This window comes from Lygodium microphyllum, chromosome 18 (assembly GCF_053477565.2).
Source record: "Lygodium microphyllum isolate KBCC chromosome 18, Lygodium_microphyllum_v1.1.10, whole genome shotgun sequence".
Lineage (NCBI taxonomy): Eukaryota > Viridiplantae > Streptophyta > Polypodiopsida > Schizaeales > Lygodiaceae > Lygodium > Lygodium microphyllum.
In genome coordinates this window covers 14,263,529-14,280,525 of record NC_141152.1, presented here as the reverse complement: position 1 = coordinate 14,280,525, position 16,997 = coordinate 14,263,529, and positions in this window count along the sequence as shown.

Genomic DNA, 16,997 nt, shown 5'->3' with positions numbered 1-16,997 from the left:
TTAAGAGCATACATTCTAACCATATAAGACGTGCATGCACATAGGCATGCACATACACGACTATGAAATGCATTACATATTGGATGCCTCATCTTAGTATATATTTTAGTTCAAGCTATTAAATTTTAAATCCTATTCTTACACATGGAGTGATTGGTTTGTGGGTGAATTTATAAGTCAACTACAAGCTCCATGTTTCACTACGAAGAAGGGAGATCCAATCATCCTCACGTGTGGTTAGTTTGATGCTTACATATATTAAGGAGGGATAAGTTTGTGGGTGAATTTATAAGTCAACCACAAGTTGCATGTTTCGCTATTGAAAAGGCAGATCTAATCTTGCACATAGTTATTAGGATGTGTGTGTGTGTGTGTGTGTGTGTGTGTGTGTGTGTGTGTGTGTGTGTGTGTGTGTGCACGCATGTATGGGCGTGCGTGTGTGAATTTGATGGTAAGACTTGGCTACACGTGACACAAATGCTTAATTTGGATATAAAAGTATGACTATAGTAATGTGTACAGACATGAGAGTATCTCATGGATGTAGGAAGGGGAGTGTAAGAATATGACTTAAGGGCACACATTTAACCATATAACACACTATATGGAGATGCACATACACATAAATAGGAAGTAAAAGCATCAATTGGGCATGTCTACAAGTTCACCAAGACAGAGAAATTAAGCCCTAATGGAGTGTTCTTTATGTATTACATCACAATGTTCAATTTCGGTTGAATTTTCATCAAAGAATGGATGGTGTCATGTGTGTTGCCATGCTTTAAATGCTCATCTTACTACTATATTATTTTCATTGTATGTTCGAAAAGCCCCGAACCTTCAGAGGGCTTCCCGAACCTACCCCCCCTTTTTCAAACCTCCCTTTTGAATCAAAACCCCTTCCCCTCCCCTCTTTCTCATGTGTAATCTCTCATTTTCTCTTCCCCCTCCCATTTTTCATTAAAAGTCTCCTTGCTCCCCCCCCCCCCCCCCCCTTTTTCTTTTTAAATTAAAGCCCCCTCCCCTCTCTCTTACTTACAATCTTTCTCTTTTTTTTCCCCCTCCCATTTTTAATTGAATTCCTCCTCCCTCCCTCCCCCCTCCCCCCTCTCTCTCTCATGTATAGGGCTTAAGCTCTCTCTCTCTCTCTCTCTCTCTCTCTCTCTCTCTCTCTCTCTCTCTCTCTCTCTCTCTCTCTCTCTCTCTCTCTCTAATTTTTTTTTACTTTAAAAAAAATATTAATTTAAAGTTTTTCGAACATAGTTTTTCACACGCTTTGAGAGAGAGAGAAAGAAGAAGAAGAATGATAAAAAGAAAAAGACGGAGAGAGGAGGGGAGAAAAGAGAAAGAGAATATACCATGTCAAAAACACGAATCTAGAGCAGGTGGAAGATGAAGACAAGACTCATGATGACATAGATAATGAAGAGACTGAAAAAAAAGGAGAAAGGGGAGTAGAAGAAAAGGGGACGAAGAGAGACAGAGAGAGAGGAGAAGAGAGAAAATATAAACATAAAGAGAGAGAATTATATATAGGGAAAAAAGTTACATACTTTAAGAGAGATTGAGAGGGGGAAGAAAGAAGAGAGAGAGAGAGAGAGAGAGAGAGAGAGGATATATAAAATTTAAAAAGGGAGAGATATATATAATAAAAAATAGAGGAGAAAGAGAGAAGGAAAAGAAAGAAGAAAAAATGAAAAAAGAGAGGGAGAGAAGGAAAAGAGAGGAGAAAGGGGGGAGAATAAAACGAGAAAGAGAGAGAGAACTAGGAGAGGAGAAAAAATAAACTAAAATAGAAGGCTGAGAAAGAGTGAGAGAAAATTAGATAGGAAATTTGGGGGGGGGGAGAGAGAGTAAATAAAAAAATTAAAAATAGAGAGGGAAAAGAGGAGAGACAAAGAGAGCGAGAGAAACAAAATATAGAGAGAAAAGAGAGTGAGAGAAAAAAACTTGAAAGAGAAATAGAGAGGAAAATAAAAATAAGGAGAGAGAGAGAGAGAGAGAGAGAGAGAGAGAGAGAGAGAGAGATACAAAGAGCAAAAAAGAAAGAAGAGGAGAGGGGGAAGAGAGAGAGAGAGAGGAAAAGAAAAAAGGAAAAGAGAGGAGAGAGGGAGGAGAGAGACAAAGAGAAGAAAAGGAGAGAGAGAAAGGAAGAAAAAGAAGAGAGAATTTGAACACAGAGAGAGAATTATAGAGAGAGGAAAGAAAAAAAATAAAAAGAAAAAAGAAAAAAAATAAGAGAGAAGAAGAAAAGAAAGGAAAAAAGAGTAGAGAGAAGGAAAACAGAGGAGAGGGGGGAGAAGAAAAGCGAGGAGAGAGAGAGAAGAAGAAAGAGGAAAAGAGGAAGAGAGATGGGGAAAAAGAGAAAATAGAAAAGTCTTTTTTAATTTTAAATATTTTAGAGAGAGAGAGAGAGAGGAAGAAAGAGAGAGAGAAAATATAAAATTTAAAAGAGAGAGGGAGAGAAGAAAAAAAGGGAAAATAGGAGAAAGGGGAGTACAAGAAAAGGGGGCAAAGAGAGAGGAGAAGAAGATAGAGAATATAAATATAAAGAGAGAGAATTATATATAGGGAAAATATAAAAATTTACATACTTTAAGAGAGACTGAGAGGGGAGGAAAAAAAGTGAAAGAAGAAGAATAAGAAGAGAGAGAGAGAGAGAGAGAGAGAGAGAGAGAGAGAGAGAGAGAGAGAGAGAGAGAGAGAGGGAACATGTAGAGAGAATTATAGAGAGAAAAAATATACAATTTAAAAAGAAAGAGAGAGAATAAAAATAGAGGAGAAAGAGAGAAGGAAAAGAGAGGAGAGAGAGAGAGAGAGAGAAGAAAAAGAAAAAGAAAAGAAAAATAGAGAGGGAGAGGGAGAGGGAGAGAGAAGGAAAAGAGAGGAGAGAGGGGGAGAATAAAAGGAGAGAGAGAGAGAGAGAGAGAACCATGAGACGAAGAAAAAAACTAAAATAGAAGGCAGAGAGAGAGAGAGAGAGAGAGAGAGAATTAGACATAGGGAATTTGGGGGGAGAGAGAGAGAGAGAGTAAATAAAAAATTTAGAAAGGAGAGAGAAATATGAGAAATAGATTATTGAGTGAAGTTGTTGTGCAATAGCATTACCGCTTTGGGGCAGCGAAGCTGCCACGAAGCGCCTAGCATTCCGTGCACGTGAAGCGCGCATGGAACGCTAGTCTTTAATTAATAAAGAGAAGAGTGTATTGGTAACGAAGATCGTAGGAATCCACATCACTACTATCATCACCAACATCCTCACTTGCATTTGCGATCTCCCTTCCATAACTTTAGCTTGGGCAAGAGGAAGTACAATGAGAATTTGCTCAATAATTTGAAGGTGGAGCACATTGCCATGAGAAGGGATGGCATGGAGAAGAGAATCAAACCTTCATATCCTTGAATATTTCATAACCTGTAACTACACAACTTTAGGAAATTTACTAGGTAATACTCAACCTTTAAGTTATCTTGAAACTCTTTTAAATGTTTTCCATGTTGAGACAAAGATTGTGGAATACCAATGAGCAAATCTTTTGTACTAAAGGTCACGCATCAAATCATTGCTCCCCTTATACCACCCCCCCCCCCCCCCCTCCCCCCAAAAAAAAAAACTTGAAAATACACATCAAAATGTTGACTGAGATTTTTATTGTTGTTTAAAAAAATAATATTACAAAGTAGTAGTCGTTTGATTTGCATATACAAAACAATAATTGCATTATCATGTGGGGCATGTGTTATTTGTAGTGCATGAACCATGCTATTTGTTGTGTGCAAAGTGCATTGTTTGATTGATATCTTTTAAAGCAAAGGGAAGCAATTGATGATATCACTTGTTTGCTTCCCTTTTTCTTACAAAAATGCAAAGCAAGCGAGGCATACCTTAGTGAGCTTCACAACAACACCAATTGTGCGAAGCGCGGTTAGCGAGCTTCACCGACTAGGCCAATTAGTACCAATAATGGCTATAGCTACCAAGAGCATCAACATATGTTTTGCAACTCGTTAGCATCTAAAAGGGTACCATTTCGATCAATGCTAATTGCAAATGTGCACTAACATCAAATAATAGATTTGATTACATAAATGCAATCATGGCACATAAAAAAATAAACTAGATGAAGAGAAAAAAGAGATGAAATAGAATACATGCTACATTCAATGCATACCACTTACCACGTTGCCATTGAACTTCAAAAATTGAGTGAAGATTTTGACATTGTCAACCCTCATCAAGAAGCCCTGACCATGCACAAAAAGAAGACAGAATGTGCATTATGCGTGTATGTGCATGCATGCATGCATGTGCGTGTGAGGTAGTAGTCCACCTATAGTCTTGTTATTTTCAAAGTTGAAATTAAATAATTTATTTGCCAAGCTTGTTTGGTCTATCGCTACACCATGTCTAATTGGTTTTTGTAGTTTATGAGATCTGTTAATTATAATGAAGACCATTAATTGTAATCTAGTGTAGATAAAGATTGTATAGCTAATAGATGTTTTAGATGTCGACTTCTTAATAAATCTTTTATGGTCCATGCACACATTATTGCCAAAGCAGAGTGCTTTTCACACCCTAGCCAAGAATCCTCGTGTTTTTTGATTCATGAAAACTCTAATGCTATTTTGAAGGGATGCTTGGATGTGTTTGGGATCATCATGACATGTCCACCTCGTACTATTGTAACTTGCAAGGTATTTGTGTGTATTCCTTCATAGTAGATGCATTTAGTTTAATCCATACCATGAGCTTATGTTAAATACTTACAATGTGAACTTCATTAATATGAAGTGTTTTCATGAGTTGAAATTTCCATCACAAAGCATGCTAAGATGCTCTCTGACACACCACTTTGCATGGATGTACTTTGACACTTTATGCAAAACTAGGTTGACAAGATGCAACAAGGTTCAAGTATTGTGATTCTCTTGGTTTTTGTTCATATCCTTGTTATTGAATACTTTGATAAGAGTTTGATTGACTTGACGTTGCTTGAAAATAATAGTTGAATAGAAAATGCATTTTTAAAAAGCACAAGTTATCCAAAAAGAACTTACAATCAAATGAAGTTAAGAGATTTAGTTCATGGATGTAACACTATGATTAAACATGATTTTTCGTCTTAAATGCTATCCAAGCAAAATGAATGTGTGTCTCTTATACTATCTATGAGAAATAAATGTGTCTTTATATGGATCATATTAATCTTACTCAATTCAGTGCATTTTGGCCATATCTAAGTGAAAGAAATATGCATGTTTCAAACTGTACATGAGATGCACAACAGTCGCAAGTTTTTGAAGATTTGATTGGAAAGTTGTCATAGAGCCTCACATCCCATATTGATGAAGAGCACCTTACAAAACAAAATACAAAAAACCAGAAAGTTAGCTAGTCAAAGCTTAAGATGTGGTAGATTTCACATTTTATTATTATTTTGTTAAGAATCAAATAATAAGTTCATAAAAGCATAACAGTAACACAAAACTACGCATACACATGCTACATAAGTAGCATATTGAAGAGTTGGCACATGTCTCTTCATTGTTGAATAATTATAAGGGAGGTGCATTTCTCTGGCTTTCAAGAATATATATTTTCTTTACTTTCCATTATCACAAAAAAGAACAAATATAGATTCAAACCTTGTGAAAGCTTGTACATATAAAAGTTGTCACCTTCATTAAAGTAAAGTCTGTAATGATGAGACACAACTGGATGAGCAAGCTACACTAGTTTTAAATTATGCATGCACGTATGTATGTATATAAGCTAAAACACCAAAACTAACTACTATTGAGCTAAAACACAAATTAAGTAATAATTAATACTAACTAAATAATTGATTGTTGGACTACATAATTATGCATCATTTCCTTCATGTTCACACATGTAGTTAGGAGGCTATATCTACTTGATGTGCTTCATCAAGGTCCTATAAAGCCATAGACCTTCTTCATTCATAAGGCCTATGCCATCTCAAAGTTGTTTCAAGCCCTCAACAATCCCCTGTTCTCTTTATCCTTGCTCAAGTCACCAATAAAAATATGGCATCATCTTCCTCCTTCACTACCTGTGTGGACCTCGTTAAGGAGGTCCTCCACACACAAATCATGAAGTTCCACTCTTGCATTGGCAACATCAACTTTGACATATTATTTGCCTATGAGGGCCAGGACATGGTCTTCACAATCAATGTTGATCATCAACATAAGATGCAAGGATAGCACGATAATTCCTTTCTTCCTGAGTAAGGATGTCCAACAATTTGACATCCACTAGGAGGACGATTTATATTTGGCGTTGCAATGATTAAGCTTTGTTAGTTTTGAGCAATATTAAATTTGTAAGGTAGGCATATATTAAGTAAATAAGACTTGAGCAAACCAACGTTGTGAGAGTAGGATGGAGCATCATATTTCTTTGAGCAATATGAATTCGAAGAAATATGAATTTATTCAAGAAATGTGATCAAAACATAGTTTTGATTAGATTATATTCAAGTTAATCCCAATAGTTATGTATTCTTATTGTTTATTATTAAGATATATTTGTAAAACAATCATAAAAGTTATATAAGCTCATAACCTTGTAACCTTCCTACTTCATCGTATACTAAAATATTGAGAAAATATCTCTAGTGAAAATACTCGGGATACTAGTTCAAAAGTTCAATTTTTTGTCTAGAACATGAACAAAAGCATCATAACCAAAAATGCAGCGCCAAGAAACATTAGGATGAGGGGTTTGCTCCAAGCCATAAAAGGCTTATTATAAGTAGAAAGCATGATCTATCCTACAATGAGATGTTCTACGTAAAACTCCTCTTGAATCTCCCTGTTGAAGAAGACGTTGTTCACATCCATCTAATGAACATTTCATCTAAATCTTTGGGCTACCATTTTTCATTTCTCTTACTTGCTTATTATGAATAATGGTGTAATTAAATTGATCTACATGTGGCATTGTGATTAACCGCTGCCATGATTTACAACAATGTAGTAATGTACCCAATTAGCAGCCATAAAATTGACAGTTCCCATGGAGACATGAATGACATAGCCATTAGAGTAGTTGATGGCACCCAATTGGAAGAGAAATCCAATCAATAGTTTTGGGCGGACTCTTCAACTCTAACTCACTAGCTTATCAACTATGTAGCTTGCCTCTAGCACATGTCCTCGTCTTTTGTCAAGCTCCTTCTTGTTAAAAAATGGCAAATGCTAGTCAAATTCAACTATTCTCTCCAACTTACAATGGTGCCTTCTCTCCTTAACTGGTCACCTTATGAACCTACCATAAACAATTGTTGGCACCTTCTCTCCTTAATTTGTCACCTTTTGGACATGCGATAAAAAATGATATGCTTTGTTGAAGTCGTTCATTGACCTAATTAGCCGTCTATTCATGGCAAGCTATCCCCTTTCATCATTTGTCGGCAAAGTAATAAAGTTGGCAACTTTCTTTAAAACAAACTCACAAAGTTCTAATCAATCCACTACAGAGGAAGACCATAGTGGCCATGGGATAGAAGGGGGTGAGGGTAGGGAAGGTGGTGGAGCCATGGTCTCGAGTAGGATGGCTTGGACCACTAGGAAGGCCTACAAGAGCTAAGCTAGCCTTGCCCCATAAGGGGAAGAGGTGGTGGCTAAAGGCCATGTAGTAGACCTAGAGCATCCAGCATAGGCGGGTCACCGTGAAGGCATTTAGAACCATGGAGTTTGAGTTGACCACCCACTTCTTCTTCATTACATCTAGACAATGGTAAAGAAGCACGATAGATTATGATAAAAATAGGAGCTTGGCAACATAGATAGTTTCATTATATTTAGTTTTTTTGTGTGCTTTTATCTTAAGATAGATGTACATAATAGTCTTACAATGTTCAACATTAAAAAAGAATAGAAAAATCTCAAAAAGAATATTAAAATTAAAAAAATTTCAAAACCCTCATTTAGCTACACACATAAAAATGCTCACATCAAGCTATTTTGATTACTCTACCAATAACTACCACAAAACACTCACAAATTCAAATATGTGTATCTACACACAAAGCATTATCCCTCTCTTAGTTAAAGCACCATGGATTGTACAAACACCAATAATAATTGCACATGGGGCCTCTCTACCTTCTCCTTTTTTATTGCATAGACCTAAACACAACGAATCTACACATCATATGCATGGTCAAAACATTGTTTTTAACTTGAACAATTGCAAAACATGATCTCAATTTTCTGTCAAGAGAAGATATGTAGAACTACACATTAGCACACAGTCACGAAGTTCTATAAAGCATCGACTACTCCCTCCACCGTAGAGCCGCCATTAGATCGACCGGCGACCCCACCATAAGGGACCACACTAGACATAATCACAAAGAGATGTAAAGTCCATTGCCTGCACCTAGTTGGTACATGCCCCTATAGGAGGCACCATTTGCAAATATAGATGATACTACATTGCCATTGGGGGAACCCTACCTCACCGCTTGAGCTTGTCTATGCTAGATAGATCCATGAGAGATATATTAGGATGAGAGTAGCTCTTGAGTAGTTCCACATTGTATATGGATTAGACATCATTTTGTACTCATGAGCTATGCATTGCTTACTATTTGTTTTCCATTTAGTTATTCATAGCATTAAATGATAACTACGTTGGGGCTTGGGAAATTCCTTGACTCTTCAAATGTAACATTTTAGTCTCATATGTCGATGTATCCTTTTGTAGATGTTAATATACCTTTATTTATTTATTTATTTATTCTCTCTCTCTCTCTCTCTCTCTCTCTCTCTCTCTCTCTCTCTCTATGCAATGGTGAGATGGACGTGGAAGTGTCTTGCATGTGAGTTGCACCAAATGAAAACTTGTAAATGTTCCTTCAAATATGGAAGCAAATGCAAATTTGAAAGACTAAACTCCAAACTAAGAGAGTAACGAAATGTTTGCCTTGTTATCCTTTTTATAATTGCAATGCTCATAAAAGTATAAAAAATGATTGCTATAATTGTAATCCTCACAAAATAATAATAAAGAGGGAGTAGAGATGAAATTCGTCGAGAGACATGGATATGATTGGTGTTGGGGGTAAAGGTGCATGTGCCTAGCTGCCCGTGCATTAGTTATACTGATAATACCCACATACCCTCACACTTGTACATTACAAGTGGTGAGCACCCATCATTGTCACTTCATTCTTTATTCTTTCAGGGACATTTGAATAAAAGGAAGGCCGGTCACACATTGGCAATTGTTGGAGCTCCCACATTGTGTATCTCTTGCTCGTGCTCCTTCCACCATACCTCTTGCTTCCGCTTCATGCTTCCACTTCAGGACTCACCTGTCAAGATTGTGGGAGAGAAGGAAGGAGTCTCACTTGTAGCTTTCTTGCTTGCACAATGGGGGAATACACACAAGGGTGGAGGCTGAAAAACAGTTTTCCTCTTCTTAGTTGTGGAAGCCAAAAGAACTCTCATACAAAGAAATAGAAGAACCCTATATATGGGTCTCAAACCAAACTCAACTAACTAAGGTGGCATACTAACTGAGCCACGAACTAGAGTAGATAAGGATAGCTATCATGTAGCTATTATTCATGGGCGGTGTACCAACCGCGTCTGCAACTGACAAGTTGGTGACATAAATACACAACGGTCACTCTGGCGTATCACGAGTGGAGCTCGATATCTCAACACTCCCCCTCGAGCTCAATCCCAATTCCTGCACACTAAGCAGGTCTCTGAACTTGCGCAGCTTCTCTGCGCCCAATGCCTTCGTGAATATGTCAGCTACCTGATCCTCTGTGCTGACATAAACTAGATCAATAAGACCTAGTAAAACCCTCTCTCGCACATAGTGATAATGCACCTCAATATGCTTTGTTCTAGCATGATAGACTGGGTTATTTGCCAAGTGTATACTACTCATGTTGTTACAATAAATGACAACTGGCCCATCTATAGACTGATGCATATCATAAAGTAGCTTATGCAACCAAGCTACCTCACATGCAGCCATTGCTGCACCCCTGTACTCAGCCTCTGTGCTCGACAAGGCAACTGTAGGTTGTTTCTTGCTGCTCCAAGTGACTGCAGCACTCCCAAAAGAGAACACATATCCACTGGTAGATTGTCTATCAGAAATACTACCAGCCTAATTAGCATCAGTGTATTCATGCAGCTGTATCTGAACCCCAGTCTCATAAAATAGTCCATACTGCAATGTGGATTTCACATACCTGAGTATGCGTCTAGCCGCATCCAAATGCGGTTTCCTTGGAGCCTGCATAAACTGACTTACCAATCCAACAGCATAGCTCAAATCTGGCCTGGTAATAGTCATATAAATCAAACTTCCTACTATGCGTCTGTACATAGTAGGGTCTTCCAAAAGCTCACCTGCATCTGTGCTCAGCTTCACATTCTGCTCCAAAGGAACTGAAATAGGCTTACAGCCTGTCATCCCATATTTGGACAGCATGTCCAATCCATACTGCCTTTGCAAGAGTTGTATCCCACTTGGTGATCTAATCACCTCAATGCCCAAGAAATAACGCAGCTCTCCCAAATCCTTCATCTCAAACTTCTGCTTCAATAGCATTTTCACATGAAGGATATCTTCATCACTGTCACCTGTCATAATCAAATCATCAACATAAATGACAAGTAGTATAATACCTTTCTCTGTTTTTCTCACATAAAGTGAGAAATCTGCCTTGGAAATCTGAAAGCCAATAGTGACAAGATACTGTCCTATCTTGTCAGACCATGCTCTAGGTGCTTGCTTCAAGCCATACAAGGCTTTCTTCAACCTACAAACAAACTCAGGATGAACATCATGCACATAACCTGGTGGCTGCTCCATATAGACCTCTTCTTGCAAATCACCATGCAAGAAGGCATTCTTTACATCCATATGATGTAAAGACCATCCCTTTGACGCAGCCATAGCAATGACTGCTCTTACGGTTGCCATCCTTGCAACCGGACTGAATGTTTCTTCATAGTCAATGCCATATGTTTGTGCATACCCCTTGACTACTAATCTTGCCTTGTATCTGTTCACAGAACCATCAGGATTGTGCTTCACCTTATAAACCCACTTACAGCCAATTGCATTCTTACCTTTAGGCAAAGGTACCAATTCCCATGTAGCATTTGCTTCCAAGGCATCCATTTCTTCATCCATGGCTTTCTCCCATTTTTCTTTTCCCATGGCTTGCTCAAAAGAAGTGGGTTCTGGTTCCTGTATCACTTTGACCATATATGCATAGTGAATGGCTGTAAATCCATCATATTTCAGCCTATCCACAGGATACCTAACTCTGGTTGACCTGCGTAAAGTAGGTTCACTTCCAGGTGCTCTCAAAACATCCCTGGTCTTCCTTACTCCAGGTGTAACAATAGAGGGGATACCCAACTCATCATCAATGCTCTGTTCTGAGCCACTGGATTCACCATCCACATAAGAGTGACTTGCATTTACATCAAACATGGGCTGATCAACCTTCTCTTTTCCTTTTCGTGATACCTGCATACCACTATCTGCATTACTTTGAGAAGATTCTCCTGATCTCAATCTGCTTGTACATGGCGAAGAATGTGAACCACTGCTAGAGGACGCTCCAGGTCCACTAATATTTTGTGACTGCTGCTGTGAATTCTGTGCAGCATTACCATTTTGTGCATCTACATCATCAATCACATTTACTGGTTTATACCAGCTACTCATCTCATCAAAAGCAACATCTCTGCTCACTGTAAACTTACGAGTAGAAGGGTTATAGCATCTATACCCTTTTTGCTGCAGAGAGTAACCAATAAAGATGCACTTCTCAGCTTTTGGATCCAACTTGGATCTCAACTCATCTGGCACATGTACATAGGCAATGCAACCAAAAATTTTCAAATGAGAAATATCTGGTTTCCTACCAGTATACCTCTCCTCTGGAGTCATTCCATGTATTGCTGCAGTGGGAGTCCTGTTCATTATGTAGACTGCTGTAGCAACTGCTTCAGCCCAATAAAAATCTGGCAAGTCTTTTTCATTGAGCATGGCACGAGATACCTCTCCAATATGCCTGTTTTTCCTTTCTGCAATTCCATTTTGTTGTGGGGTATGACTGCATGAATATTGTTGCTTTATGCCATGCTCCTGCAGGAACCTTGCAAACTCATTTGAGAGGTACTCTCCCCCTCCATCTGACCTTAGGCATTTTATCTGCAAGCCTGTTTCTTTTTCAACCATAGCTTTAAGAGTTTTGAAGTGCCCAAAAACTTCACTTTTCTTTTTCATAAAATATACCCAAACTTTTCTGCTATAGTCATCAATAAAAGTGACAAAATAATGACAGCCTCCAAGAGATACAGCTTTAGTAGTCCACACATCAGAGTGGACTAATTCCAATGGCTTCTCACTCTCTTGAACATGTCTAGGAAATGGTTTCCTTGCCTGTTTTCCAAACTGACAGGCTTCACATACCTTATGCATTTCTGCAACCTTGAATTTAGGCAAACCTGCAACAATATTTTGGGCCTGCATTGATTTAAGTCGCTGTACATTAACATGACCAATGCATTTATGCCAGATATCAATATCTGCAACTACACCGGTCCCATGTGCAAACATTGTTGCACTCAATTCAGACATGTCTGTATCCAATGTAAACATTCTGCCCTTCTTCTTTCCTTTTGCTATCAAGCGACCTTTATTTTTCATATCCTCAACAAAGCATCCATGAGGATTAAATCTGACATGCAAGCCCTGCTCAACCATTTGACCAACAGAAACCAGATTCTTGGTGATATTCGGAACATGAAATACATCGGACAGGTATTTCTTTTTCCCATCCTGCATAGACAAAGGAATTTTTCCAATCTGCACAATAGGATGTGCAGTATCATCACCAGTCTCCACAAATCCTGGTTTTTCCATTTTTCTTGCATCCTCCATCCATTCTGCATGACCTGTCATGTGGTTTAATACACCTGAGTCAACATACCATACATTGTTGCTTTCTTCTGCACTTGTCATAGAATTGTTCATATGCTGCACCATAAACAGATGCTCATTTCTGTCATCACCCTGTCTACTAGAGGATGCATAATTTTCTTGTTGCAGTTTTCCATTCATGATGTCATTCTGCTTTTTATAGCAGTCTTTAGCCATATAACCCATTTTACCACAATAGTAGCATTCAACATTACTGTTTGCATTTTGGCCTCTTTGCCATCCACCACGACCTCTTTGGCTCCCCCTGCCTCTAGAGTTACCACGTCCTCCTCCATAGGACTGGTTTTCTTGAGTTTGCTGCATATTCTGATTTCTACCACGGCCTCCATATCGGCCTCCTCTACCTCTGCCTCTACCTCTTCCAGCATTTGAGTAGAAGACAGCTTCTTTTGAAGTTCCTCCTGAAGAAGATGCACCACCATTTCTCTGCTCCTCAGAAATTAGAAGAGCAATCAACTCCTCAAAATCAGGAAATCTTTCACGGACGGAAATGGATGTTTGGAACTGTGCATAATCCTTTCCTAGACCATTCAAGGTCACAGAAACTAAATCATCATCTTCCACTGGCGACCCAATGGAAGCAAGTGCATCTGCAATCTTCTTCACCTTCATGTGGTAGTCATTGATGCTCATATTTTCTCTTTGCACATTATGCAACTCTTGCTTGGGCTGCATTTTCCTGGCTTGCGTATTTGTGCTATACATTTTTGACAAAGTATCCCATGCCTCCTTTGGCGTACTTGCATCTTGAATATGCACAATCATAGAGTCTGAAATGCTGATAGACAGCCAGTACATAACTTTCTTGGATCTCTCATGCCATGCTTTAAATGCCTGCATTTGCTGTTGATTGGGAACATCAGGAAGAACTGGTTCTTCTTCATTTCCTGCAACAAATTCCCAATATCCTTTTCCCATAAGGAAATTCGTCATTCTAAACTTCCATGCTTGGAAGTTGTTCTTGTCAAGCTTTTCAGTGACAATCTGTGAGAGAGAATCAGACGCCATTACAGAACACTGCAAAAAATTCTGTCACTGCAAAGAACACAGCTTCAGCCTCACAAAGGCAAATCTGCAAAACTGACAAAAGTCGTATTTGACCACACAGTCACTTCCTAGTGACGATTTTGCATCAACAGGCAACAGGGATGATTCTGTAACTCCCAATGTCTTTGCGCACAAGCATACGATGCAATTTCTACAGTAACTTTTCACCGACCTGTAGAACAGTGGCTGCACAGCATAAAACTGGGCCTTTTCCTGAGTGCGTGCAGAAAACTTCCGCCTCCAAAACAGGTCCCGAAATGGCCTCAAATCAAAAAAACAAGGTCGTCAAGGGCTAAAGCCCTTACCCGCAGCATATACTGCCCTCTTACTTCACCGCGAAGGGCGTCTCAACCTGAGACAATGCACTCCTGTACTTTCCGGCTGTGCTACCTGTAGAGATCTGCTCCCAAAACAGAAAATGAAAGCAACACTGCTCCTCTTACCAAAACACCGCGAGCTTGGCTTGCTTTCTTAAGCTCCTTATCGTGAACAAGGCTCTGATACCATGTCAAGATTGTGGGAGAGAAGGAAGGAGTCTCACTTGTAGCTTTCTTGCTTGCACAATGGGGGAATACACACAAGGGTGGAGGCTGAAAAACAGTTTTCCTCTTCTTAGTTGTGGAAGCCAAAAGAACTCTTATACAAAGAAATAGAAGAACCCTATATATGGGTCTCAAACCAAACTCAACTAACTAAGGTGGCAGACTAACTGAGCCACGAACTAGAGTAGATAAGGATAGCTATCATGTAGCTATTATTCATGGGCGGTGTACCAACCGCGTCTGCAACTGACAAGTCGGTGACATAAATACACAGCGGTCACTCTGGCGTATCACGAGTGGAGCTCGATATCTCAACATCACCTCCCTTCAACTGGATCGGAAGGTTATTCATAGCCATGATGTTGCTTTCCATGAGGAGAAAATGCATAAGCAACATGAGCATGTCATTGAGGTACATAGGGTGATATTTTAGGAGGAGCCTCTTGCTATTGTATAACACGCTAGACAGCCTATCACAACAGCTAATGCCTCACTGGCCGAGGTCTTTGATGCTCCATAGGATGTACAGGCTCCACACCCTAGTTGTCTTGAGATGGTCTATTAGAGATAGATTATAGCTTGCATGGTTTGAGCCCTCTATGGATTATGTTATGGTGACAGATGCATGTGAGCCTCTTACCTATAATGAGGCTATGTGCCGAGGTGATAGTCACTCTTGGGAGAGGCCACGCAATCAGAGTATGACTCCTTGTAAAAAAATCATATATGGAATTTGGTTCCTTTGCCTAGTGGAAAGTGTGCCCCCTGGATAACCCAAGCTAGTATACAAGGCTAGATTGGTTGCTAAGGGTTTCAAGTAGGAGCATGGTATGGACTTTGATGAAGTCTTTTCTCTTGTTGTGAAGATGACTACCCTACGTTTGGTATTGGATTTGGTTACTTAGCTTGACTTGGATCTTTATCACATGGATGTCAAAATAGATTTTCTTCATGGGGACTTGCATGATGAGTTTTACATGGAGCAGCCTAAGGGTAGATTGTGAAAGAGTCTTTATGGCCTTAAGTAGGCACCTAGGAAATGGTATCATGATTTTGATGCCTTTATGCATTCACCTGGATATCCCTATAGTGATATGGATCTGTGTTTATACACAAAGAAGGCTCGTGATAGCCTTATGATTTTGATCCTCCATGTGGATGATATTTTGATTGTTGGGAGTGCTCATGATGATTTGGATACCTTGGAAGGTTAGCTCAAGAAGAGCTTTGAGATGAAGGACATGGGACATGCCTCACATATTCTTGGGATGCACATTATGCACAATTGCTCTAAGGGGCTCTTCAACTTGTCACAGAAGGAGTACATCTAGAATGTCCTTGAGTGGTTTCATATGTAGAGGGCACGCTAGTACTTTATTCGAGAGTTGGCTAAGAATCTAGTCTTCCAAACAAAGGTAAAGTACATTTGGATACACTATCACTTTATTCGAGAGGTCATTGAGGACAAGTCCATTGAGCTTACAAAGATCTCAACAAACCAAAATCTTGCATATCTACTCCACTAAAAGTCTCTCAGTAGAGCGTTTCGACTTCCTTAGAAAGTTGATGGGCATTGGATGAGATTATGTCTTTCCTCATCTTGTTGTACTTATGTTCATTTGTACTTTGTCACATTTTTCTTGTTATCTTCTCACTAGGGACACATTTGCCTTTAAGTAGGAGGTTGTTGGGGGTAAAGGTGCATGTGCTTAGCCGCCCGTGTATTAGTTACATTGACAATACCCGCCTATCTTCACATCTGTACATTGCAGGTGGTGGACACCCATCACTATTACTTCATTCTTTATTCTTTTAATGACATTTGAATAAAGGAAAGGCCGATCACACATTGGTGACTATTGGAGTTCCCTTATTATGTGTCTCTCTCCCTTGCTCTTGCACCTTTCATCATAGCTCTTGCTTCCACTCTGTGTTTCCACTTTAGGACTCGCCTCCCTTCACCTAGGCAGCAATTTAGGTGGAAACGTTACAACCTTGGTTGCTATCTTTCTTTTCTTTCTTATCCTTTACTAATTGTAGTGTGTTGTTTTACTCGTCCATAAATGTGTGTGCAAAGCACCTCAATGCGATGGTTTTTCTTATCACCAATAAAGTGAAGAAAGGGTGGCATAACACCTAGTTGAATCAAGAAGAGATAGGCCCTACACTATCAACCAATTGCACCATCATGCCTATCAAGTAACTCATCTTCTAGGATGCCTTCCACTTGACCAACCACTCATCATTGAGCTTGATAAAAACAATCTTACCCTTGATTTACAACAATCAAAGGTTCCCCCTTCAGTTGGAGTTATATCTAAAAAGAAACAAATGGACTCCATCCTTGTTAGGAAACATAGATAGTGAATCTTTCTAAGAAAGATTGT